Below are 20,105 nucleotides of genomic sequence, written 5' to 3'. Positions count from 1 at the left end.
TAGAAGTATGCTTTCCACTTTCAATATTTACGAATCAGAAAGCAAGCAAATAGACTTTATTGTCAATCACCAAAGAGAAACTTTACTACTCTGCCAAATCCATATTTCAAAAAAAAAAAAAAAAGATTTTTGCTGCTGGTTCTATCCAAACCTGAATTGTCCTTTAGACAGCTGAAGTAATTTTCTAATAAATATATTGCCTCAAAAAAAAAAAAAAAGGAGAAAGCCTATCCCATCCTCCCATCCTCCAAGTGCAGTGGGCCTTGATGAGCAGAGACATTCTATGGTTTTAGAGTTTTGTTAGAGAAATGCAGAGAGAGAGAGAGAGAGAGAGAGAGAGAGAGAGAGAGAGAGAGAGCTAGAGAAAAGGGAATAAGAGGGAGAGAGGAGAGGAGGGGTGAAGGGGAGGGGGGACAGGGAGGGGAGGGGGAAGGGGAGGGGAGGGGAGGGGGGAAGGGGAGAGGAGAGAAGAGGAGAGGAGAGGAGAGGAGAGGAGAGAAGAAGACAGAGGACAGAGGAGTGAGGGGGTGAGAGTGAGAAGTAAGAGAGAGGTGAGTAAGAGAGCAAGGAGTGGCTGAACAGCCCATTTTATTGTCTTTACTTTTGCTAGGTAATTGGGGAGGAGTTTAGCCTGAATGTCAGAAGCTTGGGCCATTGACTACATGACTTCTAGCCATGCTTCTCTTGTGGGGGCTGTGGTGGGCAGTAACTTAGGCAGGGGCAGGAGTTCCAGGAACATGAGGGAATGCCTACCTTGTCATGTAGATGAATTATCATGCTTTTAGGGTTCAGACCTCAGTTCAACTGGAGACCAGCCTGTCTGTGCATAGCCTAATGCACCACATCCAATAAAAACTAAAAAAAATTAAAAAAAAAATCAGCAAATGCTCTTAACTGCAGAACCATTTCTCAAGCTAGCCCCCCCCCCCAACATTATATTTAAAAAACATACTTTGTAGAACAAATTTTCACCCTGGTAAAATTCCTGCTATCCATTTAAAAGGCACAAGAACAACTTTGGAATACTTTTTAAAAAGGGAGGAATGGTTTATTTGGTAACAAGGAATACAAAGAAATTTTTTTGAGGTTTCCCATCACATATGGTTTATTTAGTCAATTTTTTTTCCATTTTTTATTAGGTATTTAGCTCATTTACATTTCCAATGCTAAACCAAACGTCCCCCATACCCACCCACCCCCACTCCCCTAACCACCCACTCTCCCTTTTTGGCCCTGGCATTCCCCTGTACTGGGGCATATAAAGTTTGCAAGTCCAATGGGCCTCTCTTTGCAGTGATGGCCGACTAGGCCATCTTTTGATACATATGCATCTAGAGACAAGAGCTCCGGGGTACTGCTTAGTTCATATTTTTGTTCCACCTATAGGGTTGCAGTTCCCTTTAGTTCCTTGGGTGCTTTCTCTAATTCCTCCATTGGGGGCCCTGTGGTCCATTCAATAGCTGACTGTGAGCATCCACTTCTGTGTTTGCTAGGCCCTGGCATAGTCTCACAAGAGACAGCTATATCTGGGTCCTTTCAGCAAAATCTTGCTAGTGTATGCAATGGTGTCAGCGTTTGGAAGCTGATCATGGGATGGATCTCTGGATATGGCAATCACTAGATGGTCCATCCTTTTTCACACTTCCAAATTTTGTCTCTGTAACTCCTTCCATGGGTGTTTTGTTTCCTATTCCAAGAAGGGGCAAAGTGTCCACACTTTGGTCTTCGTTCTCTTGAATTTAATGTGTTTAGCAAGTTATATCTTATATCTTGGGTATCCTAAGTTTGTGGGCTAATATCCACTTATCAGTGAGTACATATTGTGAGAGTTCCTTTGTGATTAGGTTACCTCACTCAGGATGATGAACTCCAGGTCCATCCATTTGGCTAGGAATTTCATAAATTCATTCTTTTTAATAGCTGAGTAGTACTCCATTGTGTAAATGTACCACATTTTCTGTATCCATTCCTCTGTTGAGGGGCATTTGGGTTCTTTCCAGCTTTTGGCTATTATAAATAAGGCTGCTATGAACATAGTGGAGCATGTGTCCTTCTTACCGGTTGGGGCATCTTCTGGATATATGCCCAGAGGAGGTATTGCTGGATCTTCCGGTAGTACTATGTCCAATTTTCTGAGGAACCGCCAGACTGATTTCCAGAGTGGTTGTACAAGTTTGCAATCCCACCAACAATGGAGGAGTGTTCTTCTTTCTCCACATCCTCGCCAGCATCTACTGTCACCTGAATTTTTCATCTTAGCCATATTGACTGGTGTGAGGTGGAATCTCAGGGTTGTTTTGATTTGCATTTCCCTGATGATTAAGGATGTTGAACATTTTTTCAGTTGCTTCTCTACCATTCGGTATTCCTCAGGTGAGAAATCTTTGTTCAGTTCTGAGCCCCATTTTTTAATGGGGTTATTTGATTTTATGGAATCTACCTTCTTGAGTTCTTTATATATATTGGATATTAGTCCCCTGTCCGATTTGGGATAGGTAAAGATCCTTTCCCAATCTGTTGGTGGTCTTTTTGTCTTATTGACGGTGTCTTTTGCCTTGCAGAAACTTTGGAGTTTCATTAGGTCCCATTTGTCAATTCTCGATCTTACAGCACAAGCCATTGCTGTTCTATTCAGGAATTTTCCCCCTGTACCCATATCTTCGAGGCTTTTCCCCAATTTCTCCTCTATAAGTTTCAGTGTCTCTGGTTTTATGTGGAGTTCCTTAATCCACTTAGATTTGACCTTAGTACAAGAAGATAGTAATGGATCAATTCCCAATCTTCTACATGATAACAGCCATTTGTGTCTGCACCATTTGTTGAAAATGCTGTCTTTTTTCCACTGGATGGTTTTAGCTTTCTTGTCAAAGATCAAGTGACCATAGTTGTGTGGGTTCATCTCTGGGACTTCAATTCTGTTCCATTTGTCTACTTGTCTGTCGCTATACCAGAACCATGCAGTTTTTATCACAAATGCTCTGTAGTACATCTTTAGGTCGGGCATGGTGATTGCACCAGAGGTTCTTTTATCCTTGAGGATAGTTTTTGCTATCCTAGGTTTTTTGTTATTCCAGATGAATCTGCCAATTGCCCTTTCTAATTCGTTGAAGAATTGAGTTGGAATTTTGATGGGAATTGCATTGAATCTGTAGATTGCTTTTGGCAAGATAGCCATTTTTACTATATTGATCCTGCCGATCCATGAGCATGGGAGATCTTTCCATCTTCTGAGATCTTCTTTAATTTCTTTCTTCAGAGACATGAAGTTCTTGTCATACAGATCTTTCTCTTCCTTAGTTAGAGTCACCCCTAGGTATTTTATATTATTTGTGGCTATTGAGAAGGCTGTTGTTTCCCTAATTTCTTTCTCAGCCTGTTTGTCCTTTGTGTAGAGAAAGGCCATTGACTTGTTTGAGTTAATTTTATATCCAGCTACTTCATTGAAGCTGTTTATCAGGCTTAGGAGTTCTCTGGTGGAATTTTTAGGGTTACGTATACATACTATCATATCATCTGCAAAAAGTGATATTTTCACTTCTTCCTTTCCAATTTTTATCCCCTTGATCTCCTTTTGTTGTCTAATTGCTCTGGCTAGGACTTCAAGTACAATGTTGAATAGATAGGGAGAGAGTGGACAGCCTTGTCTAGTCCCTGATTTTAGTGGGATTGCTTCAAGCTTCTCACCATTTACTTTGATGCTGGCTACTGGTTTGCTGTAGATTGCTTTTATCATGTTTAGGTATGGGCCTTGAATTCCTGATCTTTCCAAGACTTTTATCATGAATGGGTGTTGGATTTTGTCAAATGCTTTCTCAGCATCTAACGAGATTATCATGTGGTTTTTGTCATTGAGTTTGTTTATATACTGGATTATGTTGATGGATTTCCGTATATTGAACCATCCCTGCATCCCTGGGATGAAACCTACTTGGTCAGGATGGATGATTGTTTTGATGTGTTCTTGGATTCGGTTAGCAAGAACTTTATGAGGATTTTTGCATCAATATTCATAAGGGATATTGGTCTGAAGTTCTCTATCTTTGTGGGGTCTTTTTGTGGTTTAGGTATCAGAGTAATTGAGGCTTCATAGAATGAGTTGGGTAGAGGACCTTCTGTTTATATTTTGTGGAATTGTTTGTGAAGAACTGGAATTAGATCTTCTTTGAAGGTCTGATAGAACTCTGCACTAAACCCATCTGGTCCTGGGCTTTTTTTGGTTGGGAGACTATTAATGACTGCTTCTATTTCTTTGGGGGATATCTGGCTGTTTAGATCATCAACCTCATCTTGATTCAACTTTGGTACCTGGTATCTGTCTAGAAACTTCTCCATTTCATCCAGGTTTTCCAGTTTTGTTGAGTATAGCCTTTTGTAGAAGGATCTGATGGTGTTTTGGATTTCTTCAGGATCTGTTGTTATGTCTCCCTTTTCATTTCTGATTTTGTTAATTAGAATGCTTTCCCTGTGCCCTCTAGTGAGTCTGGCTAAGGGTGTGTCTATCTTGTTGATTTTCTCAAAGAACCAGCTCCTCGATTGGTTGATTCTCTGAATAGTTCTTCTTGTTTCCACTTGGTTGATTTCGCCCATGAGTTTGAATATTTCCTGCCCTCTACTCCTCTTTGGTGAATTTGCTTCCTTTTGTTCCAGAGCTTTTAGGTGTGTTGTCAAGCTGCTAGTGTATGCTCTTTCTAGTTTCTTTTTGGAGGCACTCAGAGCTATAAGTTTTCCTCCTAGAAATGCTTTCATTGTGTCCCATAAGTTTGGGTATGAGGTGGCTTCATTTTCATTGAACTCTAAGAAGTCCTTAATTTCTTTCTTTATTCCTTCCTTGACCAAGGTATCATTGAAAAGAGTGTTGTTCAGTTTCCACGTGAAAGTTGGCTTTCTATTATTTATTTTGTTATTGAAGATCAGCCTTAGTGCATGGTGATCTGATAGGATGCATGGGACAATTTCAATATTTTTGTATCTGTTGAGGCCTGTTTTGTGACCTATTATGTGGTCAATTTTGGAGAAGGTACCATGAGGTGCTGAGAAGAAGGTATATCCTTTTGTTTTAGGATAAAATGTTCTGTAGATATCTGTCAGATCCATTTGTATCATAATTTCTGTTAGTTTCACTGTGTCCCTATTTAGTTTCTGTTTCCATGATCTGTTCTTGGTGAAACTGCTGCGTTGAAGTCTCCCACTATTATTGTGTGATGTGCAATGTGTGCTTTGAGATTTACTAAAGTTTCTTTAATGAATGTGGCTGCCCTTGTATTTGGAGCATAGATATTCAGAATTGATAGTTCCTCTTGGAGGGTTTTACCTTTGATGACAATGAAGTGCCCCTTCTTGTCTTTTTTGATGACTTTGGGTTGGAAGTCAATCTTATCAGATATTAGGATGGCTACTCCAGCTTGTTTCTTCAGACCATTTGCTTGGAAAATTGTTTTCCAGCCCTTCATTCTGAGGTAGTGTCTATCTTTTTCTCTGAGATGACTTTCCTGTAAGCAGCAAAATTGGGTCTTATTTGTGTAGCCAGTTTGTTAGTCTATGTCTTTTTATTGGGGAGCTGAGACCATTGATATTAAGAGATATTAAGGAAAAGTAGTTGTTGCTTCCTGTTATTTTTGTTGTTAAAGTTGGCATTCTGTTCTTGTGGATGTCTTCTTTTAGGTTTGTTGAGGGATTACCTTCTTGTTTTTTTCTAGGGTGTTGTTCCCGTCCTTGTATTGGTTTTTTTCTGTTATTATCCTTTGAAGGGCTGGATTCATGGAGAGATAATGGGTGAATTTTGTTTTGTCGTGGAATACTTTGGTTTCTCCATCTATGGTAATTAAGAGTTTGGCTGGGTCTAGTAGCCTGGGCTGGAATTTGTGTTCTCTTAGTGTCTGTATAACATCTCTCCAGGCTCTTCTGGCTTTCATAGTCTCTGGTGAAAAATCTGGTGTAATTCTGATAGGCTTGCCTTTATATGTTACTTGACCTTTTTCCCTTACGGCTTTTAGTATTCTGTCTTTATTTAGTGCATTTATTGTTCTGATTATTATGTGTCGAGAGGAATTTCTTTTCTGGTCCAGTCTATTTGGAGTTCTGTAGGCTTCTTGTATGTTCATGGGCATCTCTTTCTTTAGATTTGGGAAGTTTTCTTCAATAATTTTGTTGAAGATGTTTGCTGGTCCTTTGAGTTGAAAATCTTCATTCTCATCCACTCCTATTATCCGTAGGTTTGGTCTTCTCATTGTGTCCTGGATTTCCTGGATATTTTGAGTTAGGATCTTTTTGCATTTTCCATTTTCTTTGATTGTTGTGACGATGTTCTCTATGGAATCTTCTGCACCTGAGATTCTCTCTTCCATCTCTTGTATTCTGTTGCTGATGCTCGAATCTATGGTTCCAGATTTCTTTCCTAGGGTTTCTATCTCCTGTGTTGCCTCACTTTGTGTTTTCTTTATTGTGTCTACTTCCCTTTTTAGGTCTAGTATGGTTTTGTTCATTTCCATCACCTGTTTGGATGTTTTTTCCTCTTTTTCTGTAAGGACTTCTACTTGTTTGATTGTGTTTTCCTGTTTTTCTTTAAGGACTTGTAACTCTTTAGCAGTGTTCTCCTGTACTTCTTTAAGTGAGTTAATAAAGTCCTTCTTGATGTCCTCTACCATCATCATGAGATTTCCTTTAAATCCGGGTCTAGCTTTTCGGGTGTGTTGGGGTGCCCTGGACTGGGCGAAGTGGGAGTGCTGGGTTCTGATGATGGTGAGTGGTCTTGGTTCCTGTTAGTAAGATTCCTACCTTTACCTTTCGCCATCTGGTAATCTCTGGAGTTAGTTGTTATAGTCGACTCTCTTTAGAGATTGTTCTTCTGGTGATTGTTACTGTCTATCAGCAGACCTGGAAGACAGACTCTCTCCTCTGAGTTTCCGTGCTCAGAGCACTCTCTGCTGGCAAGCTCTCTTACAGGGAAGGTGCACAGATATCTTGTGTTTGGACCTCCTCCTGGCCAAAGAAGAAGGCCCAAAACAGGACCTTTCCCAGAAGCTGTTTTGCTTTGGCAGGTCCCAGAAGCTGTCAGCTTCTGTGGTGCAGACTCTCACCTGTGCAGACTAATTTCCTAAGTTCGGCGGAGTCCCAGAACCAAGGTGGCGCTCGCAGCTCCTGAGGCTGAGGCCTTCTGAGCCAGGTGGACACCTGTCCTCTGGTCGGGACGGTGGCCGGCTGTCTGCGGCCGGAAAAGGGTGCTGCCTCAGCGGCTCTGTGGCTCCGCCAGTCCCAGAAGCTGTCCGGTTCTGTGGTGCACCCTCTCACCTGTTCAGAATAATTTCCTAAGTTCAGCGGACTCCCGGAACCAAGATGGCACCCACTGCCTAGTCAATTTTTTAATTAGATATTTTCTTTATTTACATTACAAATGTTATCCCCTTTCCTAGTTCCCCCTCCGAAAATCCCCTATCCTCTCCCCCCTCCCCCTGCTCCCCAACCCACCCACTCCTGCTTCCTGGCCCAGGTATTTCCCTTTACTGGGGAATAGAACCTTCAAGGGCCAAGGGCCTCTCTTCCCATTGATGACCGACTAGGCCACACTCTTCTACATTTGCAGCTAGAGACTCAAGTCCCTCCGTGTATTTTCTTTGATTGGTGGTTTAGTCCCTGGGAGCTCTGGGGTTGCTGGTTAGTTCATATTGTTGTTTCTCCTAGGGGGCTGAATACCCCTTCGTCTCCTTGGGTATTTTCTCTAGCTCCTTCATTGGGGATCCTGTGCTCAGTCTAATGGATGACTATGAGCATCCACTTTTGTATTAGTCAGACACTGGCAGAGCCTCTCAGAAGACAGCTATATCAGGCTCCTGTCAGCAAGCTCTTGGCATCTGCAATAGTGTCTGGGTTTTGTGGTTGTTTACAGTATGGATCCCCAGGTGGGGCAGTCTCTGGATGGTCATTTCTTCAGTCTCTGGTTCATACTTTGTCTCTGTAACACCTTCCATGGGTATTTTGACCCCCCTTCTAAGAAGGATCAGAGTATCCACACTTTGGTCTTCTCTCTTGTGGTGGTTGGACTGCAGGGGCCAGATGGATGGTTCCACTCAGGAATCACTCCCTCAGACCAGATCTTCTGAGATTCAGATGCCATAGTTGCATGTATCTTCTAGACAGAGGGGCTGGCCTCTGTGCTTTCTGGGGTATCAGTGGCTGTTGCAGTTTTCTTCTTGTCTTTAGGCTTCATGGTAGGAAACAGAAGTACTCCCTTGATTTTGATGGAATCTGTGAGAAACAGGTTGAGTTGATCCATACCCATGCCCCAGCCAGCCGTTGGGGGCAACCCATATTCCAGGGCAGCACAGAAGTTTTCATCTATGAACATGGAATCATCATCACCAGCAGACTGGGTCTTGGATTGCTCTTCAAACTGTTATTGCTGCCATATGGGATCATTCAGCTTAGTGTAGGCATCACATACATCCTTCTCAGGACAAACAGCTCAAAATGCTCAGTTAAATCCTCTTTGGAGTGGTGCCATTTGGCCTAAGGACTCATAATCTGTGGGTGATCACAGAAGAATGTAGGACTGATGCATGTCACTTCGAGGAATGTTCCAACAAGCTTATCAAGGAGCTTGGCTGTGGTCCTAGGTGGGGGGCATTCAACAGCTTTTGCAACAGAAATATCAAGAATGTTTCAAGTTTCTTCCATTTCAAAAAGACTGGTTTCTGGCAGCTTCATACCTAGGGCTTTCTCAAACACTTCTACCATGCAGATTCTTCCGAAGGGTGGAGTGAAGTAAGTTTCACAGGCTTTCACTTCTGGTCTGTCTGGGTGGCAGGTGATCTTGTAACTGCTGGTAATGCTTTCTACTATCCCTGACAGCATCTTCTCTGTGATTTCCATAAGGTCATTATTGTCTGCATAGACCATGTAGAACTCACAGGTGGTGAATTCAGAATGTGAGTCAAATCAATCCCTTCACTCCAGAACTGGTGCCCAATTTCATAAACCCTGTCAATGGCACCAACAGCCAGCATCTTATGGTAGAGTTCTGGAGCAATTCTCATACATAAGTTCATTTTCCTGCTCATTGTGATAGGTGATGAAAGGCTCGGCTGAAGCTCTCCCAGGGATGATGTTCATCATGGGAGTTCCAAATTTCAGGGATCCCAGCTCATCTAAGAGACTTCTTATATCTGTGATGATCTTTAGAAAAGATGACAAATTTCTATCTCACAAACTCCTTCAGTATCAAGCCCAAATATCTCTGAAGAGACCTTATTTCCTTGTCTTTGAAGGCCAAAATGAAGCTGAGGCACATGTGCAAGCAGAGGGACAGAAGTGTGATCTCCTGGGGGATGGTGCTCAACTTGCCCTTCTTGGTTTTCCCTGGATTACCCTCAACTCTAATTATATCTCCCTGATGCAGTTTTTATTGAGATGCACACATTCTTCCTCTGATTTATAATTCCTGGAGTTGGCCATGACTTGTAACTTGACCTCCTCTCCTCAAAGGTCATAGAAGATGAATTTTCCCCAGACACTCTCTTGGATGTGACCTGCCACTTATGTTGTTAGTCAGGTGATCCCCAGGCTGCAGGTGACTGTATTCTTGAATGAACCGAGTGAATGAGATGTCCACATGGTACTTGGGTGGGTATGAGTCCTCTGTACTGAACTTCAGCTGCTGGACTTTGGATCCTGTAATATTGATTTGGGTCCAGAGTCTCCTCCTCAGCACCCACACCAATGTCAGCAGTGGGGTTGGTGGTGACAGCAGCAGTAGTCTTGTTTAGCTGTTTCTCATTGAGCTCTTTCCACTTGGCCTTTCTCTTCCAGTTTCTTCTCAGCTTTCACATGCCTCTTCAGCTCATTTTTGCTTAATTTCAACTCAACATCCACTTTGACTTTACTCTCCTGCAGTGTGGCCATTTCCCCCACTCTGTATTCTCACTTTTGAAAGTCTTTTTATTGCCTCCTAGTCTTTGCCATAATTGCATGTAAAAACTTATGTTGTGAAAATGTTTATTTCCTATTACTGTTATGCCCTGAGGCTATCACCTGACTGTTTTCATTGTAGCCATCATAATACAATTATTTCAACTACAATGATTCTGTTACAAAACCTTATTCTTACTAAAAAGACAGTATCTTTTGGGAACATATTTTTAAACAAGAAAAGGGAATTTTATTGACAAAATGAACTCATATATCTGCATGTCATGTATTGTTCAAATGAAATCATACTCTGCATTTTTAGTAAACTTTAGTGTGAAGTAATACAGTTCATATAAAATACTAGAAGGGAATGAAAGGAATTCATTTTAAACAATATCAGTGAGAATTTCCTAAATTATAGAGCAATGATTATATAATTAACTAACATAAAACTTATAGTTATATGATATGAGGTAACAAATGAAAATTTAGTTCCATCATTATTTTATTAAATCCAATGCAATAGAAACTATCTGTACTTACCAAAAGTCAGCATAATTAGCATAATAAATTTTTCTCAATATATCTGCACCAGATTTCGTATGATCCCTTGTTTTCTGCCCAGGAGGTCTGCAATCTCAATTAAACTTTGAGATGAGTTGACATGTCTATTTTGTAAGGTGGGAAAAGTAGAAGTATAAAAGTAGTACTATCATATATGGTTTGATATAGATCAAGTTTAAGAAAAACTTGAAAAAAATGAAAAGTCAATCAAAAAGAGACAGAACAAAGGCTGGGGATGTACTCTGTTGATAGAGTGCTCCCCTCTTGGTATCCTTCCTGGCCCTGCATCATGGATATGGTGGTGTATTTTTGTATTCTCAGCAGTTGTGAGGTAGAATAGGATGATTAGAGATCAAAATTATCCTCTGTTGCATAGTGAGTCAAATATAAAGGGCAGGCACTGCATGTTAATCATCTCCATGTCTTCATGATATATATATTGAGTTTTCAAGACAAGGTTTTCTGTGTTTCCCTGGCTGCCCTGAAACTCATTCTGTATACTAGGCTGGCTTCAAACTTACAGAGATCCACCTGCATCTGTGTCCTGAGTGCTTGGCTTAAAGGCATGTGTCACCCCAACCCAACAAATACTATAATATTTTGAACATAGTAGTTGTTCAACATAGGGTGTGTCTTTGCTTTTAAGTGCTGAGGATGGAAATCAGGACCTTGAGCATGCCAGGCAAATATTTTTCAACTGTGCCCTATCTGCAGTCCACCAAATAGGTTTTAAATTACTAAAGGCTGAATCTCTAGGAAGAGTGTATATCAGGCTTAGAGAAACCTTAAGCAGCCCCTCTCCTTTGAGGTCATGGATCATTCATTCCAAATAATTAGACAACAAGGCTTTTAAAAAGTAAGAACTCTGGAGCCTTATAAAAACAGTGCATATAGTGTCCTGTGTATGGAACTAGACTCAATAGAACTCCTGAGTCTACTAGCCACTAGAGTATACACTGCAAAGCGGTCAATAGCAGGGATATGAAGACATTAGGAAAATGAGATCATTTTAAAACTAAAGAGAATAGAATCTGGCTGCTATAGAGACCAAAAAGTGGTCACAATGGTTGACTCTAGGGGACAATAGAACAAGAGGAAGATAAAATGAGCAATAAAAGGCCATTGAAGGCACACCTGTTCTAGTGGGAGACAGGCCTCGGACAGGATCTGGTTACATGCCTAGATCAATTTCCCTCTTATTTATTTATTTTAAACTCTGAGTAATCTAGGGATAAATTTGGTCTTGGCTGAGGGATTGTTTTAATGTTCCCTACAGGCAACATTCTTTCTTTGTATTGTTAAGCAAAAGAAACACACACACACACACACACACACACACACACACACTCACTCACATTCCAAGACAGGTCACAGTCAATTAGCCTTTTAAAACACAGTGACAATGTAAATAATATAAGAAAAAGAAAAATAATTTTGACACTAGACATTCAACTCAATTTAAACCCTTCTCTCTCTCTCTCTCTCTCTCTCTCTCTCTCTCTCTCTCTCTCTCTCTCTCTCTCTCTTCATCTCTCTGTTTTCCTCTCCAGTCCCCCTTGGATTTTGCAGATAAGTTCTCAAGTGTATCAGGTTGGCTTCCACCTCCCTATGTAGCCAAGGCTGCCATTGGCTGCATACTTTCCGCCTCACAAGTGTTAAAACTACAGGTGTTCATCAATAGGCACATCTTACATGGTAATCTCCACTGCTAATCATTTTCTTTCTTTTTAAAAGGGTTTGTTTTATATGTATGAATTTTTCTCAAATGTATGCTTGTGTACTATGTATGTACCTGTTGTCCATGAAGAAGAGGGAATTGGGATTCCCCTGGAACTGGAGTTACAGATGATTGTGAACCATATGGATACTGGTAATTGAATCTGGATCTTCTTCATGAACAACAAGTTTTATTAACCCGTGTTCCATCTTTCCAGCCCCTGCATAATTTTATTATTACATTATCTGCATAGAAGACATATTGCTATATGAAATTGATACCTAGGAGATAAACATGGCAGGCAAAAGCATTAGGTTCAAAATAACGATGTGTGAAAGTGTCATTTCCACTTGATTGAGATTGAAAACACATTTGAAAACCTATTTTTAAATATTTTATTGATAACGTATGCATTCCTAGTAGGAAGAAGATATCCTTTTATAGGGATTTTAAACTTGTTTATTTATTTTTGAGATTATAATAAGATTACATCAGCTTTTCCTTCCCTTTTCTCCCTTTATATTTTTCCCTATAAGCCTACTTGCTCTTCTTCAAATCCATGGCCTCTATTATTCATTAATTGTTGTTACACATATTTATGTATATGCATATATTCCTCAATACATATTTGGCTTATTTTTCATACAATTGCTCTTATATGGACAAAAGAATTTCCTTGTTTAGTTAGTCTCATTTATAGTTTACGTTCATATCTATAATAGAGTCTCACCCCTACCAGATGTGCACTGGTGATGGTACCCAGGACCTTACACATTCTAGATTCTAGGTAAGCCTTTTATCCTCTGATCTCTGTCTTCTGCATTTTAGAGGCATATATTATATCAGTTGAGTATTAAACTATTAGTGGAGGTAGACAGTATGGAAGGATGTTTGGTAGCATGCTCAGAGAACCTGAGATGGTAAAAAGTCCTTCTTGATAGAGGAGGTTCTGGAACGGAGCTAGAATTATAGAAGTCCAAGGGGTACAGACAACAGTTTTAGCTTGAAGTGAGTCACTTTCCTTACGTTTGTGATAAAGAAGTCAATAAAAATATCTCAGAAAAGGAAGAGTTACTTTGATTTATAGTGTGAGAGTATAGAACAGTGGTTCTCAACCTCTGGGTTGCGATCCTTTTGGCAGTGTGTATAAGGACTCTTTCACAGGGGTCACCTATGATCACCTATGATCACCTGAAAACACAGATATTTACATTATAATTCAGAATAATAGCAAATTACACCTCAAGTAGTTGCAGCATTTGAATGGTTCAGAACTGGGATAGATGTTTTTATGACATTGACAATATGATGTGGCTGGTCACATTGAATCCATAACTCCTAAGGGAACAGTGATGAAGGCAGGAACCCAGATCACATTCTCCTTTTTATTCAGCAGAAGGCTCCAGTCCATGGAATCCTGCCTCTCACATTTGGGGTGGCTTTTCTCTGTTCACCTAAACATTTCTAGAAGTTTTCTCACATATATGCCCAGAGGTGTGTCTCCTGGATGACTCTAGATCCTGTCATGTTTTCAGTTTCAACCAACGTAGGCTTTTTTTCTTATAAAGCAATAAGAAAACACTGCATAGTTTTCATGAGCAAAAAATGACAAATATCCTTCAGTTCCAACTGGATTATGGGACTGAGCAAGGATCGTCTAGAGGCAGTGCTGTTTCTTGCCTTGCTCCAGAGTCCTAGCAATAGATGAGGAGAGAAATAAATACCTGGACTTGATGGAAGTATGACAGATGAATTAGACAGATTTACTGGTAAACTCATGTCAGTAAAAGATCTTCAACACTGAGGAGAGTTTCTGCTTCCCTTGTTTGATCCACTGACCAGAGTATGGCACCTTTGCCTGAATGTACATCACCTAAGGATAATGAGGAACTTAGGGATGCTGCTACGTATCTTGAACCCACTCTGTTGTCCTGGATATTGGTATCAGGAGATATACATAGCAGTCAAGGGTTGGGTTCAGAATAGTGATGTATGGAAGTGTCATTTCCACTTGATTATATAGGGATTGATGAAATAAGCTAAGGTGTATATGCTATACCCTGAGGAACACCAACACTCCATGTTTGCTCAAAGATGGAGAAACTGAAATATGGTATTATGGCCAAAAACTGTAATCACAGACCTTGGGAGGTGGATGTGGCAATATCAGACAGGCAGTCAAGGCCACACTTAGATACCTATCAGACTGAGTCTAGCCTGCACTACATGAGACTTTGTCTCAAACAAAAGCAAAATGAAAAACATGAAAATGGAGAAATAAACCAGATGAATGCAGGGAGGGAAAATTTCTCAGAATCAAGATTCAGTTTTTAAAAGGGGAAAACCAAAAATGGCCACCATTCTAGAATGCAAGCGTACACGGTTTCAGAAAAGGGGTAATGACCTTGTAAGGTCAACTCATCATCCCATAGTACCTCTGACTTCCCTCCTGAGTAATATGCAATGAACCCAAGAGCGAGGTGGTTTGTTTTAATATATATAACTGGGGCCCATGGAAAATATTATCCTCACTTTTAATATAATATAGCTTATTGAGAAATATGCTGGGTGTTTTTCCACAGGCATATGAACAAGCTATCATATTTTCTTTGTCTGGGGAATCAAGCTTCCTATTTCTGATTTATTATTACACCAATGGGCCAAACACACTAGAATTCACCAAATAATGAATCAGATTCCTTTAAACGGGGAGAAATCCTACAATTAATTTAAGGGGGAAATGTCCACAGGCATACCAATATTACTTCTGTGTTTGTCAAGCATACACAGGAGGATGATCAAAGGGTAGAACACATTGTAAAAATGTACCCTGTGCTAAAACTGGTTGAAGTCTGTGAGTTTCTGGAAACAAAAAGCCCTTTGAACAAAGAGCAGTAACTGTACACAACCTTTGGGTTCACTTAGGGTCAGATATCAAAGATGATCTTACTTACTTTAAGTAATAGAACTGGACACTGGCTGGAAAAGCTTAAGCTAAAAACAACCCAGAACTGCTGTGACTAACAGGAAGTTTCCAGAAGGAATGAAAGAAAAATGTAAAAGAGGGTGAATGGTTACAAGTTGCTGCTTACTTTGCCTAAAATTTATCCCAACAGTGAATTCAAATAGTGAAGATATTATCTCAGAAAACCAAGTTTCTTTTAAGAAAAATTATAAACTTTATAATGTTCTAAGTTCATGATATTAATAAATCTTGGGAAGACAGAGAAAAGGAACGGGGAGAATGAGAAACAGAGAGTCTAAGAAATGAACTCTGTGTCTGCATGACAGCCACTGGATGAAATCACAAAGAAAACACTGGAAAGAGATCAGGCCTCCTGTAATCCATTAAATATAAAGAAGGAGGAAACAGAGTTTATGTTGTTTATGGCTCCACTTGCTAGATCCAGAGCTGAGCCGAGCTGTTTAAGGCTGAGCAGATCCAGCAATAAAATTTCATAATAAGCATCCATAAAATAACAAGAACAGAAGTTTGCTGGGTTACAGACCAACTACTGCTGCTACCCCAGAGTCTAGCATATACCAGGCAAACACTCTACCCCCACCATCATGCAAGCTGCAGCCTCAGCCTCCATGTGCCAGCCTTAACCAGAAACAAAAATGTTGGTGGAACTTTTGAGCTATCTTTTAGTTGTAACTTTAAGTTTTTCAATCGTTATTTTAAATGATGGTTCCTACATGCTTTAATTTCCCTTGTAGCCCACCACCCACCAGAGGTAGTGGAAAAGAAAGGATACAAGGCAGGTGTACCTGTTTAGAAAGGGTCTTTGTAGCAACTCCCACTTATGTTGTCTGGAAATCAGGCAGTTCATTTTGCAGGTTAGGAGGCAGCTGCAGCTTGATCTATCACAAACATGTCATGGATACAAAAGCAATTCAGACTGGTAGAGTTGGGTTAGCCACAGTGGTGATGTGACCAAGCAGAGACAGCCCAGCCTCAGACTTGGCTCAAGTCAGCAGAAGGGACACAGAGGGATGCCAGGAGAAGTTCTTGGCTGTGCCTCTCTCAGGGAAGCCAAGATCAGTGAAGAATCGAGACCCACAAGCATTGCACAGCTAGCTATACCAGCAAGCCAAGCTCTGTCTCTGTCACTCTGTGGAGTCCTTTTTATACCCTCCAAACATCAGTTGTCCTTCACATGCCTTGGCTCAGCACAGGTCTTGCTTCAGCACATGTCTTGTCTTAGCGTGGCTCTTGCCTCAGTATGTGCATCCAATGAGCCAGAGTCCATGAAAGTGGCAAGAAACTGCACCATACCACCAGAAGTTTTTTGGTACTTTAGTTTCTATGGAATCCTGTCAAATGCAGCTCACCTATGAAATGTAAGGCACACCAATACATACAGGTTGTTAGCAGGAATCCTTCATCATGAGTCCTTTCACGTGCTTACTTTAGCAGAACATCCTCTTTCCTGTATCTGCTTCAGCAAAATGTTCCTTCACAAGTCTTCCTTAACCTTTCACCCATTTCTACTTTAATGAGTTGTTCCTTTATGTGTTTGCCCCAACAAAACACCATCCAAACAACTTTCCAAAAAACCCTTAAGTTTCAATTTCACTAAGTTTTGTTTTTGTTTTTGTTTTTTTTTTTTTTTGTTTTTTTGGTCTCTAAGGACAAGACAGTTTTCATAATGCCTCCAGGAACTACAAGTCATTGTGGCAGTCTTAGAAGGTGTTCTCAGAAGAAAGTGGGATCTTTCAAGCTATTTAAACACAGAATTAGAATTCAAATTTTCACTAGCCTATTATGGTGGTTCAAGTGAAAATAGCCTCCACAGGCCTTTAGGCAGTGGCACAATTAGAAGGTGTGGCTTTGTTGGACTAGGTGTAGTCTTGTTGGATAAAATGGGGCACAGCTGGGTGGGCCTTCAATCTTTCTCAGATGCTTTTGACAGACCCAGTGTGACAGTCTCTTTCTGCTACCTGTGGATCCAGATGTAGAATTTTCAGCTCCTTCTGAGCACCATATTTGCCTGCATGCTACCATGCTTCCTGCTATGATGATAATGTACTAAACCTCTGAAATGTAAGCCAGTTTGAATGAAATGTTTCCTTTATAAAAATTGGTCATAGTGTCTCTTCTGAGAGATAATATCCTAAGTAAGATCCCTACAGTAGGAGATCGTTGCACTGACAGTCATGTCCTTCTGCCTGGAACTCAGTTGGTGGAGAGGTAGATAGTTGGTAGAACCTATAACAGCAAAAGATTCAGAGAATAGATAGAGGTTGGACAGGCAAGTTGCTGAACAGAAGTAAGCTAATAAGATAAACAGGTTGTTACAGAGTCTTGAGTAATCTAGAAAAATGGCTTATGATGTTTTAAAAAAACATTTTAGTGATTCTCTAAGCCTTTTATATCTTTTATATATTTTGATCATATTCATGCCCAATCCCCAACTTTGACCAAGCCCCACCCCCATACCCTACTCTCCTAACTTCATAGAATCTCTTTATTTTTACTTTTTGATTAAGTCCAATTTGTATTGCCCACGTCCAGTCAGTGGATTGTGGTTGACCTAGTAGTGATTATATATTTAGAGAAAAAAAACTCTTCCTCTCCAGTAGCCATCAACTCTCTATGATTCCTCAGCAAGGGGTGGGGTCCATGTTCTAATGTTGACTGGATTATTTTTAAATGTTCGAGTGAAGAGTCAGGTTCTGTTTTATTGTATAAAATTATATACTGGTTGGTGTTTATTTATTAATATGTTCTTTTATCTGTTTCCTCCTCAACATACATGGCTGAAAGAACAAAAGAGATAAATATTTACTCATCAGAACTGAAGCATCACATGCCAGTTCTCAACAGAAAATTAAGCAATGCATAGAATTTGTGGGGGTTCACTTTAAAAAATGAAATCCTATCTATGCATTGCTTCACAAACTGATAAATAAAACAGCTCCAACGTCTAGGACAGCTCCCTAGTAATGCATTTTCTCATCTTTTTGATGTCTAATCTACATGCAATAAAATTCATCTTTTTGTTCTGCTTTGTTTTATTTTGTTTTCAGATAGGGTCTTGTGTAGACCAGACTGGCCTCAAGCTTCCTATGAAGCAATGGTTGCCCTTCATTTTTTCATCCTATTGCTATAATCCCCCAAGTGTTGAGATTGTAGGTCTGTGCCACTATGCTCACTCTACTGGCTAGTTTTGTGTCAACTTGACACAGCTGGAGCTATCACAGAGAAAGGAGCTTCAGTTGAGGAAATGCCTCCATGAGATCCAACTGTATGTCACTTTCTCAATTAGTGATCAAGGGGGAAAGGCCCCTTGTGGGTGGGACCATCTCTGGGCTTGTAGTCTTGGGTTCTATAAGAAAACAGGTTGAGCAAGCCAGTGGAAGCAAGCCAGTAAGAATATCCCTCCATGGCTTCTGCATCATCTCCTGCTTCCTGACATGCTTGAGTTCCAGTCCTGACTTCCTTTGGTGATGAACAGCAGTATGGAAGTGTAAGCTGAATAAACCCTTTCCTCCCCAACTTGCTTTTTGGTCATGATGTTTGTGCAGGAATAGAAACCCTGACTAAGACACTCACTTTAAAATTTGCTTTTAATTCAATGGTACATGCAAACTGTTAGGTAGCACTGTTTCATTTTTATGCAGCAATTTTCTTCACCTGGCCTGAGTAAAACCACTTTACTTCAATTACCAGACACTCTACCTCTTCTCTTTCTGCTCAGTGCCTCCCAAGCACTATGAGCCTTCTGGCTCTGTGGATATATCTATTGAGTACAACTGGACACCTATTATACCTGGTCTTTTAAAATTGGCTACTTTCATTTAGCATGTTTCAAAGGTCAGTCCATGTAATAGAGTATACAGCTATCCCATTCCTTTTCATAACTAAACCTCATCCTATAGTTTATGAATTCATCAGTGGAGAGTACACATTTGTCTATCAGGAGTATGCTCTTATAAACTCCTATTCACAGATTTCTGAGTCTCTGTGATTTTAATTCACTTGCTCCCATACTCAGTGCTTAACATGTGTGATGGGGATTGAACTCAGGTCCTTATACTTGCATAAGAAGCACTACTCATTGAACTATCTCCCTGCCCCCAAACTGAATTTCAAAGCAGCTGAACCCTTATCATTTCTATCAGCAAAATTTGAATGGTTCAGTTGAAGTGGAAACTTCTAGTTCTTTGGAATGTTAGTTATGTCAAATGATATTTTGCTGGGGCACAGAGGTAAAAGGATGTCTTGCTAAAGCAAACATGTTAAAGACTGTTTTCCTGAAGCAGACACAGGTGAAAGGATGTTTTGATATAGCAAAACCATGAAAGAATCCAGGATAAAGGAGTATAAATATGACCCCGCAGACAGTTGACAGACGAGCACTGAGCATTGTTGTTGTTTGCTCCACCCTACTATTCTTCCCTAAAGACATGCATGTATTGATTTGCCTTACATAGCCTTGTTGAGGTCAACTTGTGGTAACTCCTACATTGAAAGAACTTGCCCAAGAACTGCTTGTGAAGTTCCTGTGACAGTTGCCACGTCCATGGCCTTGCCTCAGGAGTGTTGATGAGCCTGACGGTTTCTTCAGGATTGAAGTACAGCCTAGTATCTGTTTGCCGGAAGGACCAGTCCTGCAGATGCTGGTTTGTGCCTGGTGTCTGCCTCCCTAGAGGACTGGTCTGCAGCTGCTAAGTCTTATTTTGTGTTTTCTATGGGAGTGAACTGCTGCTCAGGGAGAGCAACCGCACCCATAAAGATCTACTGCTGAACATATATGTCTTAGTTAGGGTTTTACTGCGGTGAACAGACACCATGGCCAAGGCAAGTCTTATAAAAACAGCATTTAATTGGGGCTGGCTTACACGTTCAGAGGTTCAGTCCATTATCATCAAGGTGGGAGCATGGCAGTATCCAGGCAGGCATGGCACAGGAGGAGCT

The 20,105-nt window shown here is 40.5% G+C and overlaps 1 pseudogene; it reads right to left on the bottom strand.

Annotated features, from left to right (window-relative positions):
- On the bottom strand, positions 8,009–9,904 carry Kars-ps1 (lysyl-tRNA synthetase, pseudogene 1; annotated as a pseudogene).

This window comes from Mus musculus, chromosome X (assembly GCF_000001635.26).
Source record: "Mus musculus strain C57BL/6J chromosome X, GRCm38.p6 C57BL/6J".
NCBI lineage: Eukaryota > Metazoa > Chordata > Mammalia > Rodentia > Muridae > Mus > Mus musculus.
This window is presented reverse-complemented; position numbering and strand designations above follow the sequence as displayed.